This window comes from Cryptomeria japonica, chromosome 1 (assembly GCF_030272615.1).
Source record: "Cryptomeria japonica chromosome 1, Sugi_1.0, whole genome shotgun sequence".
Classification (NCBI taxonomy): domain Eukaryota; kingdom Viridiplantae; phylum Streptophyta; class Pinopsida; order Cupressales; family Cupressaceae; genus Cryptomeria; species Cryptomeria japonica.
Genome location: NC_081405.1, coordinates 575,024,436 through 575,038,332, shown reverse-complemented (window position 1 = coordinate 575,038,332; position 13,897 = coordinate 575,024,436).

The window sequence follows — 13,897 nt, the reverse complement described above, 5'->3', positions numbered from 1 at the left end:
TTTTCCATACTTCTTAAACTATTAAAATGCATAGCTCAAAACAAAATTCATCTAACTTAACACAAAAATGTGAAAATTGTGTTACAGAAGTATGTAAGATAATCACTACCATTCCCTTCCTTAGTGCTTTACTCACTTTCTAGGGAACATTTTTATACATAATTTTCCTGAAAGTGTACTTGACTCATGAAAATCAAAATACCTTGAAATGTTGAAGTTGTTGCTACCTTCTTTGACTGGGGATTCAAAAATTTATCTTCAATTCTTCAAATCTTTACCACTGATTTCTGACAGAGTCACCACCTCCTTACAAAGGAAAAATATTAAAACAACCAAAATTTCTTCATAGGTCAGATTTGTTTCAACACAACACTGCAACACTTCCTTATCATCATATGGTATCATATCGATTCCATCCTCAACTTGTCAAGGTACTTCACCATAAGAGCTCAAACCTATTTCATCTCTTTTGCAAGTTCTTTGGTTCTTCCAAGTTCTCCTTCAAATAATGCACACTAGTGCAGAGATCTCAGAGTCTCAGAGTTGCCACTCACAACTTGTGAGGTTTTACAAAATAATCTTGAAACATGGATAGATCTAGACAAAATTTAATTAAAATATGAATTAAAGCAGATTCTCTAGCAACATTAATGAGAATTGACTCAAACCGACAAGGGAAAGACTAAGAAACTCTTCACTCTACAAGGAAAATATTTGGGTCCTGTGACATGAGAGAAAAACTCAACCATCCAATCACAGGAAGAAATGGAAAACTTTATGCAATATCTTCCCCACCAGAGTTGCCATTTTTGTTGGTTCCCAAAAATGAGTTTACATTTCCAAAGGATAGAGACCAAGTTGATTCCTCTGAATACCTATGGAAAGCCACTTCTAGTTGTCAATATCCTTAAGGCTTAGACCAACTGCGACAAGGATACAAGATTCTTCTACACTTTGTGTAATGCCCCGCCAGGAACCCAAAGGGAAAACAACACAACTAGGCAACTAAAGGGTGAAATAATTTTTTTTTTAAAAGACTAAGTGCATTAGCTACAACCATTGCACGTTTAATAACACAACAGAAGTCTAACATATGATTTCCTAAGGGTTACCAATGAAGATTAATTCATATATTATATTAACACCATAGTTAATCCATTTAATTAGATAAATTGAAAACTTAAGTTTAAAACTACACATACATCCAAATTTCATAATAGAGAAATAAAAGTACTCCAATGTATCCAATTTCCATAAACCATTTAAACATAAGATCAAAACAATAACATTCATTTCACTGACATAATAATATTATAATATCCATAAATACATGGCTTCCAATAATACCACTGGTTACAAAGATACAATATCAAGGTTACATAAAAGTCTGATACAATGACCACAAGGTCTCAACTAAACAATGATCTCGAACAAGAGCTGGTACATAAACCATGAACCAAGAAACACCAGCGAAGCCTTTCCTTGCCTAAAGATACAATCTAGAACATCTGATGGGAAGTGGCACTACCACCCGACCATGTGATCCCGAAATGGAACCACCCCACCATGCTAGGAGATAGTAGAAAACCCTCAAGCAAGCAAAGTAAGACAAGTACAAAAGGACTACAAGACTCTGCAACCATCCATGAAACACAACTCACAGAACACTAGTGACTCTAAGGAGAGAGTGTCATCACATAGCTTGATGGTTACCATGGTACAGCCTCCATAGGTCCCGGCCCCCATCCTTGGGTTTCTCCTGGTAACCTCTCCTGAGCCTCCGGTTCCAATTAAGTCTCATGCGGACCCTACCAATCCTTTCGTGAAGACAAGGTGGTAATTTTGCCATTCCAAGCCTTCTCGTAACATTATGAGCCTTGTACAAGCACTCACCTATGCACAAGGTACACTTATCTTAATTAATATTTATCTCACTCCCCCCCAATATATTATTATGTTATCACTTTTTAACCAACTTTCGATAGGTCATCCTGTCATCTACTTCGAGCACGGCCCCCACTCAAAAGCCACGCTCTCTCATAGAACACTAACAGGAAATGTCTCTCTCTACGAGAACTCTATGGCGAAACAGACAACCATAAACAATCCTGACAAAGAACAAGTGAAGGATACATAATCACTAACCCAAGATTGACCATTTGGACAAACACACACAATGGCTCACATCAATAAGGTTATACAACAACACCTGACCAAGGAGAAATAATAACATAGGACACAATGACAACTCAACCAGAATTGCAATGAAATTAAGCGTAACTGCAAACACCATTTACACAAGATCCTAATACAAGCAATCTTTTCTTAAAACAGTCAAAAGCATAAATAAGTTGCAATTAATGATTTTCCAGACAATAAGAAAATACAACTATTTTAATACAAAGAAATCAATCTATCATTTGTCCAATAAAGTTAAATAAAATCACATAAAAATTAACGCCCTAATTATATGTTCATGATTAATTTACAAATAAACCCGATTATATTATATCAATAATCTAAATTAAATTCCAAATTAAAAATTATATATATAATAATATAATATAATTACATAAATATATATATATTCTACGAATATAATATTATATAATTATATCACATTAAAATATATAATAAAAAGAAGATTTCATTTTGAAATATCTTTCATTTCCAAAATAACATAATTAAAACCACAGAAAATACTATATATATATATATATTATTAATATTAATATTATTATTATTGTTATTATTTATTTATTTTAATTAATTTAAATTATTTTTTTTATTAATTTAAATTTTTTTTTAATAATTAATTGATTATTTAACGTACAATAACCTAAAAACCAGTAAATTCTATTTTCAACCAAAATTTATTTCCAATCAAATTTATTAAAAGGAAAATTAATTAATACATAATTTCTCCAAAATATTATAATAAAACAAATTCCCTTAACTTTTAATAACATAATAAATTTAATTAATGATTAAATTTATTTCTAAAATAACTAAATAATTTCACATAGATACACAAATATAAAAAAAGGACTCCCATAGCCAAGTATCAAAACAAAAATCAAACAAGAGGGAATATTTTCTCTAAGAATCCCATTCCTCCCAAATCTTGCAATTCTCCACGCATCATAAAATCTTGATGAATTTTCTATAATAATTTTCCTAATTTTCCCAAAATTACTTTCTTCCTATAAACTAGAAATACATGTCAGGCATGGATTTCAAAACAAAACTCAAATTCATCAAAAAAGGGTTTGTATTCGATAATAATTTAACACACACACATCAATCAGAGAAAAAATAGAAATATTTACTAAAAACCCACAACTAAGAATTCATCGAACCTGGTATAGCTTTCCTGGAAGAAATCTGTAGAAGCGCCCTAACTTTTTCAATAAGCTTCCAATAAATTCCTTCACCTAAATTCCTGACCTGTTCCTATGTAAATAAAATAAAGGCCTATTCCCCTATTTAAACTAAAATTCTAGGTTCAATAGCTTTTTTCACAAAAAACCTAAATTTAGAATAATAGTAATTTTATTTTATTTTCTAATTTTATAACAAAAGATAACCTAACATGCAATAATTAGAATCATTATTCTTTCTTTTCTTTTCTCATGCAATTAATTAATTTTCTAAATAATGAATTAAAGCAATACTTTAATTCTAATTAATTCCTTTATTTATTTATTTATTTATTCTTTTATTCTTTTATTCTTTTATTCTTTTATTTTTTTATTTATTTATTCTTTTTTTTATTTATTCATTTATTTATTTATTTATCCTTTTATTTATTTATTTATTTAAAATTCTGGGAAACAATAAATATAATTAATCTAATTTATAAAAATATATTTCAAATACCATGTAGCTTGCAACTTAATTTAATAATTAATTAAATCCACTAAAACACTCAAATTAAACAAATCTCAAGCAATTACCCATAAAAGATAAAATGACAAAATACGAAGACCGAACTAACTGACAAGACGACCAACTGACGACACTCATACGAGTGTAACTGAGTAAAATAGGGTCAACTACTATCTCCTCCACTTCCATCGAAAAATATAAGGCACACTCAGACTTGTGAAGCCAGGTGGAGACAATACCCCATACCTACCCGGTGCTTGTACCTGCAATAACCTGCATCACTGAACCACACATGCATATATATACAATATAGAAAACACGGCATACACACCGATGAAGGAGAATCACGACGTTCCCTGTCTCACTGAAATGAGTGAAGGAAAATTTTCCCCTTGCATCCAATACACTCGTAAACACACACCATATAATTACACATTACATTAATAAAGTAAAATGTCAGTACAACGCAATAATCCATAAAATGCCATAAATCACAAGTACTGAAATACTGCAAACAAATTATACATATCATATCTAGATAAAGCATGAAATAATGTCATATAAGTCTGAATAACACATCATGGTAATGTATCCACTAAAAGTAAACAATAATAAAATATGAGTCTAATGAGTTTAAACAAGTAGGGGTACTACACTTTGGGCTCTAAAAAACCCAAGAGGGTAATCTCTTCAGTGAACTTCTTGATCTCTGCACCACACTCAAGAGTTCACCAAAAACAAAGTAGAATATATCATAAAAGGGGCTCGACAGAAAGGCAGAATTATCAAGGATGGAAAACTCTTCAATGATCCTCGACCTAACTAGAGCATGACATGGGAGGGACAACTCAGAAAATACATTAAAACTTTAGCAATGATGTTTTGATATTTAAAAGATTGTAGCAACTCATCAATGAAACCAACACAAGGCTGATTAATAAAGTCGGTTATAAGAAGTGATTAGTTCCTTACTCCATTGGGCACCTAAAGATATGAAAGATAAACTAAAAATGTAATACATTTTCATCTAATAGTATATGATCTAAGATAATACTTCCTTACAGTATATCTCATTTGTAATCCCAACCCAAACTACTTATCTAAAAATCCCGGCACAAGCCCTATCATTCTACAACTCTATTTAAGCATTTTAATTGACCCCTTGGGCTGAAGCATAAACATAAAGCTACATACATCACAACAATGCACTGAATAAAATAAAACCATGGTTGATTTCATTCAAAAATTGATAGAATAATACAATGGAGAGAAAAGAATCATAATTCTATTTTTATTTGAATAAAAAAACTAATTCTATCATAGGATGAAATTTATATATAACTCCTTCAAGAACTTGTGCAAAGTTTGATAGTAAAACATTTCTTTATTTTCTCTGTAAAAGATTTTATAGCTTTCTCACTTTGCCTAGACTCACTACTAGAAATAGACAAGGAAAAACCCAAGGAACAAGAAAAATTGGAACCTACAAGAGACTCCCCAAAAATCCAAACCCCTATTCTGGCCTTGATTTCCCTTTTTATAGAAGAAAGGGAGCAAAAAGATTCTGAACAAAAGACACACATCAACAATAGATTCATTCTCAGCAATTAGGCCTAAAAGGCCATATGCAGTTTTGTTACAAAGATATTCTATATCCATGTGCTGGCACCTGTGAATCAATATCTTCAACTGAGAATTGGTAGAAGCAAAAGCACTTGAGCCATACCATTATCGTCTTGACAACTTTAGATCAAGAGTGAGATGATACACTTCTATCCTACAAAGAATTTCCCTTCCTTGAACGGATATTGGGTTCTAGCAAGAATAAAACTTGCCTCCAAAATAGAAGAGGACCTCAACCCTTCATTCATAGGATCAAAGAAAGTGGAAAGAGGAGCTATAGGAAAAACATAATATGTTGGGGGGGTGTCACATCTTCCATGCAGTCACATGGACGATTGGTTTCCACTCCCTACCCAAACATGTCCTTTAATTCCTCTCAGACTCTCTCTTAGAATCCCGTCCCATCCAGTGGCAGAGTAGAAGCAGAGTTGTGCCATGCGTTTCCTTTCTGCAAAATAAAAATATTTAATGCCCCCTCTGGAAATCCTCCCCACTTTCACAACCCCTCTGACAATAAACATATTCACACAAGAGAGAAAACATCCATCCGGTATCATAGAGTATGCAACAACTACATTTACGACCTTGCTCAAACATCATTTTCTTTGCAAAAGAAAGAACTTCTCTAAGAAAATAATAAGGATTCATTTTTCTCCTACCAATTAAGTCACCACCCTATTGAATTTATAATCAAAACACTTCATTTGGTGGTGTTCATTCACATGAAAAATCCTCACTCTGGTGCTTTCAATTCATCCTGCTAGCTATAGACTCTAGAAATCATGCCTATCACATCCACTATATTTTCCTGCCAAGGTTCATCTTGTGCGAACTATTTTTTTTTATTTTATTCTTCCATGAGTGTACATTTTCTGCTTTAGAATCCCTATCAACATGTGATCTCTAAATTCATCAGGGAACCTGTTATCCATCATATCTAAACCTGAAGCTTATCCCAATTCTTTCACACCTTGGAGATATTGTTCTTGCCTTGTCTAATCAATTTTGACTCAATAGAAAATTTCAAAATAATCCTTCTAGAATGAGTCGACATCTAAGCCTCCTAACTTGTTGCTATCTATTCTAAGTTGACAAGTCTATATCCTGCTCATCCTATGTTTCCCATGTGGGTTACAATTAATACCTTTAATGACCCATTTTAAATTTAAATTTTAAAGTCAGCTAGAGATCCTACCCATCTTGGTAGATCAAATGATCATTAATGGTCAACATGGCAATTGACCTTCCATGGGTGCTTGTGGGCCCATAAAAACCATGACAAATCAATTCCATATCATCACTTAACCCAACACTATCAACAACCCCACTGTCAGTTTTCTTGGTTAGCCCAGGACACATGGCATAGTCTCGTGATGCCATGGTCCATAACCTTCTTGCAACTTCTATCCCGAGGATACGATGGCCATGATATATGTTCATACTCTACCTTACAACCACAATGCCTATTAACCTCTTCAATTTTAAAAATTATGCACCTTTTCTCCAAGAACATAACATCACCATCCATTTAAAATATGTGCCAATTGATAGGCCATTAGTAAACCAGCCTTTACCTCCTGAAAACTGGTAACATGAGGTTTTGAAATATTACACCACCAGCTTGCCTCTCTCCACTGAAGACACATGTCATCATCTCATGATGTCACAGTCTTTATCTTCCCTGCATTTTTTATCACGGGGAAGTGCAGGCCGTTAGATCTAACTTGCCTTTATCTACCAGCCAAAATACTTAGAAATTTTGGACTTATGAAAATTTCCTGGGCATGGGTAGAAATATTAAAATGAGACCGACTATAGGGAAATTTTTTGAGAGACTTAGGAAAATCCTTAGATGGACCAATTTAACACAACTTAGCACTTATAAAATGAAATAGGTCAGGCAACGATAACCAACCCTTGGCCTAAGTGGGAAAATTTAATGACCAAATATAACGAGGTTAGGGTTTTTTCTCCTTTTCTAGACATAGTCGCATATTCACAAACCTCAGATCTGAAATCTTAAACTTTGACAGAGGAAAAAATAAAACCAGAATGATCAATATTTTGGCCTGAAAATGAAAATTCTTATGCAATATTTTTTAGGGCTATCAACAAGATTTATAACCTCGGATTCCCTCTCTTTTTCCTTTTTCTTTCTCAGATCCATTTGTTCTTGGAGTTCCCTTTTCAATGTGTCTATGTCTCCAAAAACCTCTTCTAGATTCAGTGAAGTTATTTAAGATCCAATAGTATCACCTAAATCTATTAGGTTTGCATCTCCTTGTTCCCGAGTTGACTCAATATTATAAGGAAATTTTATTGTGAAACTAGGAGGAGGAGGTACACCAATAGTAATACTATGATGACTTCTACTTCTACTCCGACCTCTTCTCTTTATAGAATATTGAACCTGAGTAAATTCCTTATTTTATTGTTGTACATCTTCTTGTACAAGTGTGTTAAACAAAGAATCCAAAAATCCTAAGTTATTTGACTCGGGACTCTTAGAAGAAGTTTCTTTAATTTCAAGAACAAGATGCAAATATGACTTACTTGTGTTCTTAAGCTTCAATTTCCATGATGAGGGAGAATGGCTTTTCTCTACGTTTCTCCTTACTCCACTCCTCTATGGAGCTCCGGGAAGCTCTTCCAATCTTTCTTTGGGATGTAGCCTCATGTAACCTTTTGTGTCTTAGACTTATAGTGATAAAATCTTTCAAAAACTTATTATAAATCTTCAAAATATGCACACTAGTGCAGAGACTTCAGATTCGCCACCCCAATTACTCTGGAATACCAAATAAAATAGTATTTGGTAGTCTTTCAAAGAGATTTGTAATCCTTTCTCACAAAATAAGAATGCATTTTCTCACGAAAATGCAGAACACCCCTTACAAAAAAGAACATAAAGCAAAAACACAAAAATACGGTCTCAATCAATGAATCACAGAAACATAATTTAACTTCAACCCAATTTCACAAAGGGACAACCCAACTGACTGCAACTATGCATTGTTCTCTAGAGTTACCATTTTTGTTGGTGCCCCAGAATGAGGTTTACATTGCAAGAAGGAAAAAACCAAGTTGATTCTTTAGATTAGCTATGGAGAAGCCAACTCTAACTATAAAAATCTCCAATAACTTGGACCAACATATGACAAGGATTCTGCTAATCCTTCTACACTTTGGGCTCTATAAAACTTGGGAGGGTGATCCCTTGGTGAAATTATAATCTTTGTTCCATACTTATAATTTTACCAAAATTAAGAAAAAAATCTCAAATATAGGCTCAACAATAGGTAGAATTCTCAAGGATGGAAATTCCTTCAATGATCGTCAACCTGAATGGAGCTTGAGATGGTCGAAGCATACAACAACATACATAAAATGAAAAGCATTTTGATAATAATCAATTATGTAACAAACACATATGAACAGAGAAGAGAATTGTCTGTAAGGACTTATAATAACTACGACCAGTGCCTTCTTCTATTAGGCACTTAAATTCAAAAGATATAAATAAATTACAACATAATTAATCTAATAGAATTCAGATCTCAAGAAAACATTGCCTTACAATATTTTCTATCTGCAATCCCAACCTAGAGTACTTATCAAATCTCTGAGCAAGCCCTATTACTCTATAATCCTAATCAAGTATTTAAGTGACCCCTTAGATCAAAGCATGAAAAGAAAATACATACACCACAACAATGCACTGAATCAAGGAAATCCTTGATCACATTTCATTCAAAAGATGATAGAATTGAACAATGGAGAGAAATAGATCAGAACTATATTTTATTTTGAATTAATTTTGTATTTCTATCATAAATCTATTTGCATATAAATCCTTCAAGAACTTGCAAAAAACTAGACACAACACTCACATCTACTGCTCTACAAATCCTTACAATTGCTCATTTCCACCTAAAAATTTCTATAGGAACCTATGAATCTAAATTGTAGAAATATAATAACTACAGAGACCAAATTTGGAACCTCGTCTCTTGGCCTTGAATCCCCTTTTATAGAAATAAGGGAGAAAAACAAGCTACACACCATAAGAGACACCTGTCATTCAAAAGTGACCCATGACCCAAAATTCAATTACAAAATATTTTCATTTAAGGAATGTCACAATCAAGAGCAAATATCTGTAACTAATTCATCATAGCAGTTTATGCACCTTTTCTTCCGTTTTGTTAATGTTGTTTAAGATCTCGAAGAGAAAGTTTACATTAAACAGCCTGATGGATTTTCTTTGACAGATGATAAGGATATGGTTTGCGGATTAAGGAAAGCTTTATATGGATTATAGCAAGCTCCCAGAGCTTGGTATGCTAGATGGGATAAATATCTTCTAAAGCTTGGATATACAAAAGGTAATGCTAGCAGCAATTTGTATTACACAGTCACCAATGATGATATTTTGGCTATTGAAGTATTTGTGGATGATATCATTTTTGGAGGTGAAGATGGATTATGTAAAGACTTTGCTAACAAGATGCAGGAAGAGTTTGAAATGTCTATGATTGGAGAGATATTGTTTTTTCTAGGTTTGCAGATTTCACAAACAGATAAAGGTATGTTCGTATGTAAAAAAAGGTACTTGAAGGAACTTTTGGAAAAAATTGGTATGGATAACTCCAAACCGGTAAGTACTCCTGTGACTACAGGGTATGTGCAAGCTAATGAGTCACAAATTCATAGAAGTCTGTGCGTTGGAAAATGCGCTCCACAAAATGGGCTCCCGTTTTCAAAAAACGGGGGCCCGTTCTAAAAAACGGGGGCCCGTTAATGGTTCGGCCTCCCGAGCTGAAAGGTCATGGGGTGCCAAAGCTAAATAAAATGGGCCCCTGTTTTGTCACAAAACGGGCCCCCGTTTATGCCATGTCATGGCATAAAGGTCCTATTATGGTCCTATTATGTCATGTAATGGTATAAAAGGATCAACTATGGACACAATTTTAGAGCAAAGCTAGATAAGTTACTAAAATTGGAGTTTGGTTTACATAGGTTCATAAAGGAAGCTAATATGCCAAATATATAATTCATTAATACAAAATAAAAAATATTCTTGATTTATAATGTTGATTGATAATGAGTTTTCTAAATGGGGTGCTAATTATATATACATCCGAAAGATTTGAAAAATATAATTCCCAAGAAGTATTTTGAATATCTTTAGAAGTATATTAGTATATCTAGAATGTAATTTATATTATAAAAGATTTGATATATGATTTGAAGTTGGTAGATATTTTGAGGAAGATTTATTAGATTATGTTATAATATTAGAAGAATGGTTTTAACAATATCTTTTGGTTTTAAAAGGTGCACAAGGTTTGAAGTTGAAATCATATTCGATTGTATATAATATTAAACTGTTAAGGAGCTATTTTTTTTAAAAATAGTTAATTTAAGATATTAGTTGAAGCTATTTGAGAATGTGAGATAGTCCTAATGAACACACGAATTAAATTAATGAACCTAGGACAATCACAATGAACATATGATAGTCCCAATGAGCCTCAAATGATCCTAATGAATGTAGGGTAGTCTTAATGAACCTAAGAAAGTCCTAATGAGCCTAAGAAAGCCATAATGAACTTGGGACAATCCTAATGAACCTAGGATAGTCCTAATGAACCTACGATAGTGTAAACAAGCCTAGGATAGTATAAGAAAAAATCACTACAAAAAAGACCTCAATTGCGTTAAATGAATTTCCCAATAACGCACTCGTGTTTATCTTTTTTTGGTCATTTGGCTACCTTTTTTTACAACATCTTGATATATACGCCCCTAAGAAGACCTTTTCCTCAAAAATTTCTTGGATCATGAACTCCTCATGTGCACCAAACATAAGTTGCCACTTGGAAGCTTCTAGTGCACACAATCCTTTCAATCAATCTACTCCATTGATCTCTCAAAACAATCTTAGTCTTTAATCCTGTATCCTTCATGACTATAAATAAATCATTATATGAGCTATTTTCAAGAACTCTTATAATGCAATGTTATGTTGCCAATTTAAGCACCTTACATCCTAGCTTGGTCACAAATCCATCTTGAAGCCATCAACCTTTAGCTACAACAAGAGTTTTCTTTCTGAGATACTATTGTCTTTCATCTTTTATACATTATCCTTTAACTCGATCTAAAGGTGGTACTTATGCACAGCATAATGGTTTGAAATTCATAGTTTAAGTCCTTTATTGATTTTTTATGCTTGCTTCCATACACATATATTGCTAGAATTTAGCAATTCTTTATAGCTTCTATTTTAGTTTATTTATGAAAGAGTTTAAATGAAGCTATATTTAAAGTCAAAATTGTAAGATCCCCTCAATCATTGAGGTAGAATTCAAAATTGATTTCACCTCTAATTATATGAAAAATTTAATTTGTCTGTACATATCAAAATCTATCAAAATTTTGCATATTAAACAATAAAATATTGTGATGAACAAGTCTCTAGAGTCTTAAAAACCTTTATTTTCATAAAGTGCCAACACTGCATTTTTTCCCCTAAAATATTCTCTTTGATTAATACGAAATTTTAAAATGGTTGCCACTAAAAGTATTAGGTCAGCGAAAGGAATTGGGATATTTAAAAATAGGCTTGCATCACTTTTTTAGCTTCATTGAGTTGTAGTTTGTTCATTGACTTAATAATGAAGTGCTTCCAAGTATGATAGTGGAATTTAGGAATGAGGATCATATAGTATTAAAGCTATGAGATTTCCACAATCTCATATGGAAAAATATACACACAATCGAATCCAGAAAAAAAAAAATACACTAGAAATCATATAGTATGTTAGGAATTTTATTTGGAATGTTAGTCAAAATAATATTCTAATTGATAATTATAAATGCATGTGTAAAATATTGTTGAAATTGATTATTTTAAAAGTAAATATTGCAAGGTTAATTTTGTTTTTAATTGTTGGCATGTTGTGTTGATTTTTATGTAAGAGTTTCATTTCTTATTCAACTTTGTAAGAGAATTTGTGTATGAATTGATATCCTAAATTTTGTAGAAAGATTATATATGAAAACAAATGATTGTGGAGTTTTATAATAAATGATTTATAGAAAATAATATTTTTTGAAGGTTTTGTAAATTATAATCTTGTGTAGATTTGATTATAGGAGAAATTTAAAGGTGAAATATGCTTAACTCTTCAAAAGTTTTGATGTTTTGTCTTTACATGAAAACCACTTAGAATATAATATGTTTTAAGTATGTCATTTATAGTCATGGGAGATTAGTTTTTTTTTAAGATTGTCTGAAGACTAATTAATGTAATATGAATTGATGGCAATTATCTCAAAACACTAGAAGGAGGATCATCTTATTTCTCACTTCTTTATTGATCTTATGTATGAAATATTTTATATTGATTTTAATAGTTATAATAGATTTATGATGTTTCATTGAAAGTTTTTATTAAGTTTTGTGCACAAATTTTATATTTCAAGATTCAATAGTATGTACATGTATATTTTTTTAAGTTCAATATTATATTATATATTTCATGTGTATCTCATTCAACAACATAGAAATGTTACTATTTATAAATGTTTTTTTTTTAATTTAGTAAAATAGATTCTTCTTTGACATAGAGTTGTATATAATTCATGTATATCTTTATATATGTAGGAGTTCTTTGTTATCATGGATGTCTTTGAGATAGATGAACTATTAGGTGAAAATCCCCCACCACAACCCCCTCCTCCTCCTCCTCCTCCACCTCCACCACCACCACCACCACCACCACCCCCTAGATTGGATGAAATCCGTTTAAGAGAATGAATTAATGAAAACCTACAAGTGATTGAACAAAACATTGCTGCTATCCAAAATGAGCAAGTCACGCCACCCCATCTTGTAGACTTTACAAAATCAATGCAAACTGTTGTCGAGTTAGTTAGATCTGTTGATTCTCAATTAGATCAATTTCATAGAAGACGACAAGAGTTGCATTTTTTTTATGCCGATGGTTTAACTTATAGGCAAATCACTGATTTGAAAATAACCAAAGCTCATTTATGTCCATATTTTACCAACCCAAAAACAAGAGAACCAATGCAACCTAACCAGAAAAGAATTTCAATTAGGTGGTGTGTGCATCCAAAAATGGCTAGATACTTTTGGGATAGATGGTGGATGGTTTTTGATTATCCACCACATCATAATTATGAGGTCCCTTTTTATTTTTTGAAGAAATTATACTGTGAGTTTGTAATGAACCAAAAACCAAATTATTTTGATATTAAGTCATTCCAGGGTGTTGGTCGTGGAATGCCATAGCATAGATTAGGGGCACGGAGTAATAATCCCCTACCGGATCCACCCATAGTTCCACTTGTTGCT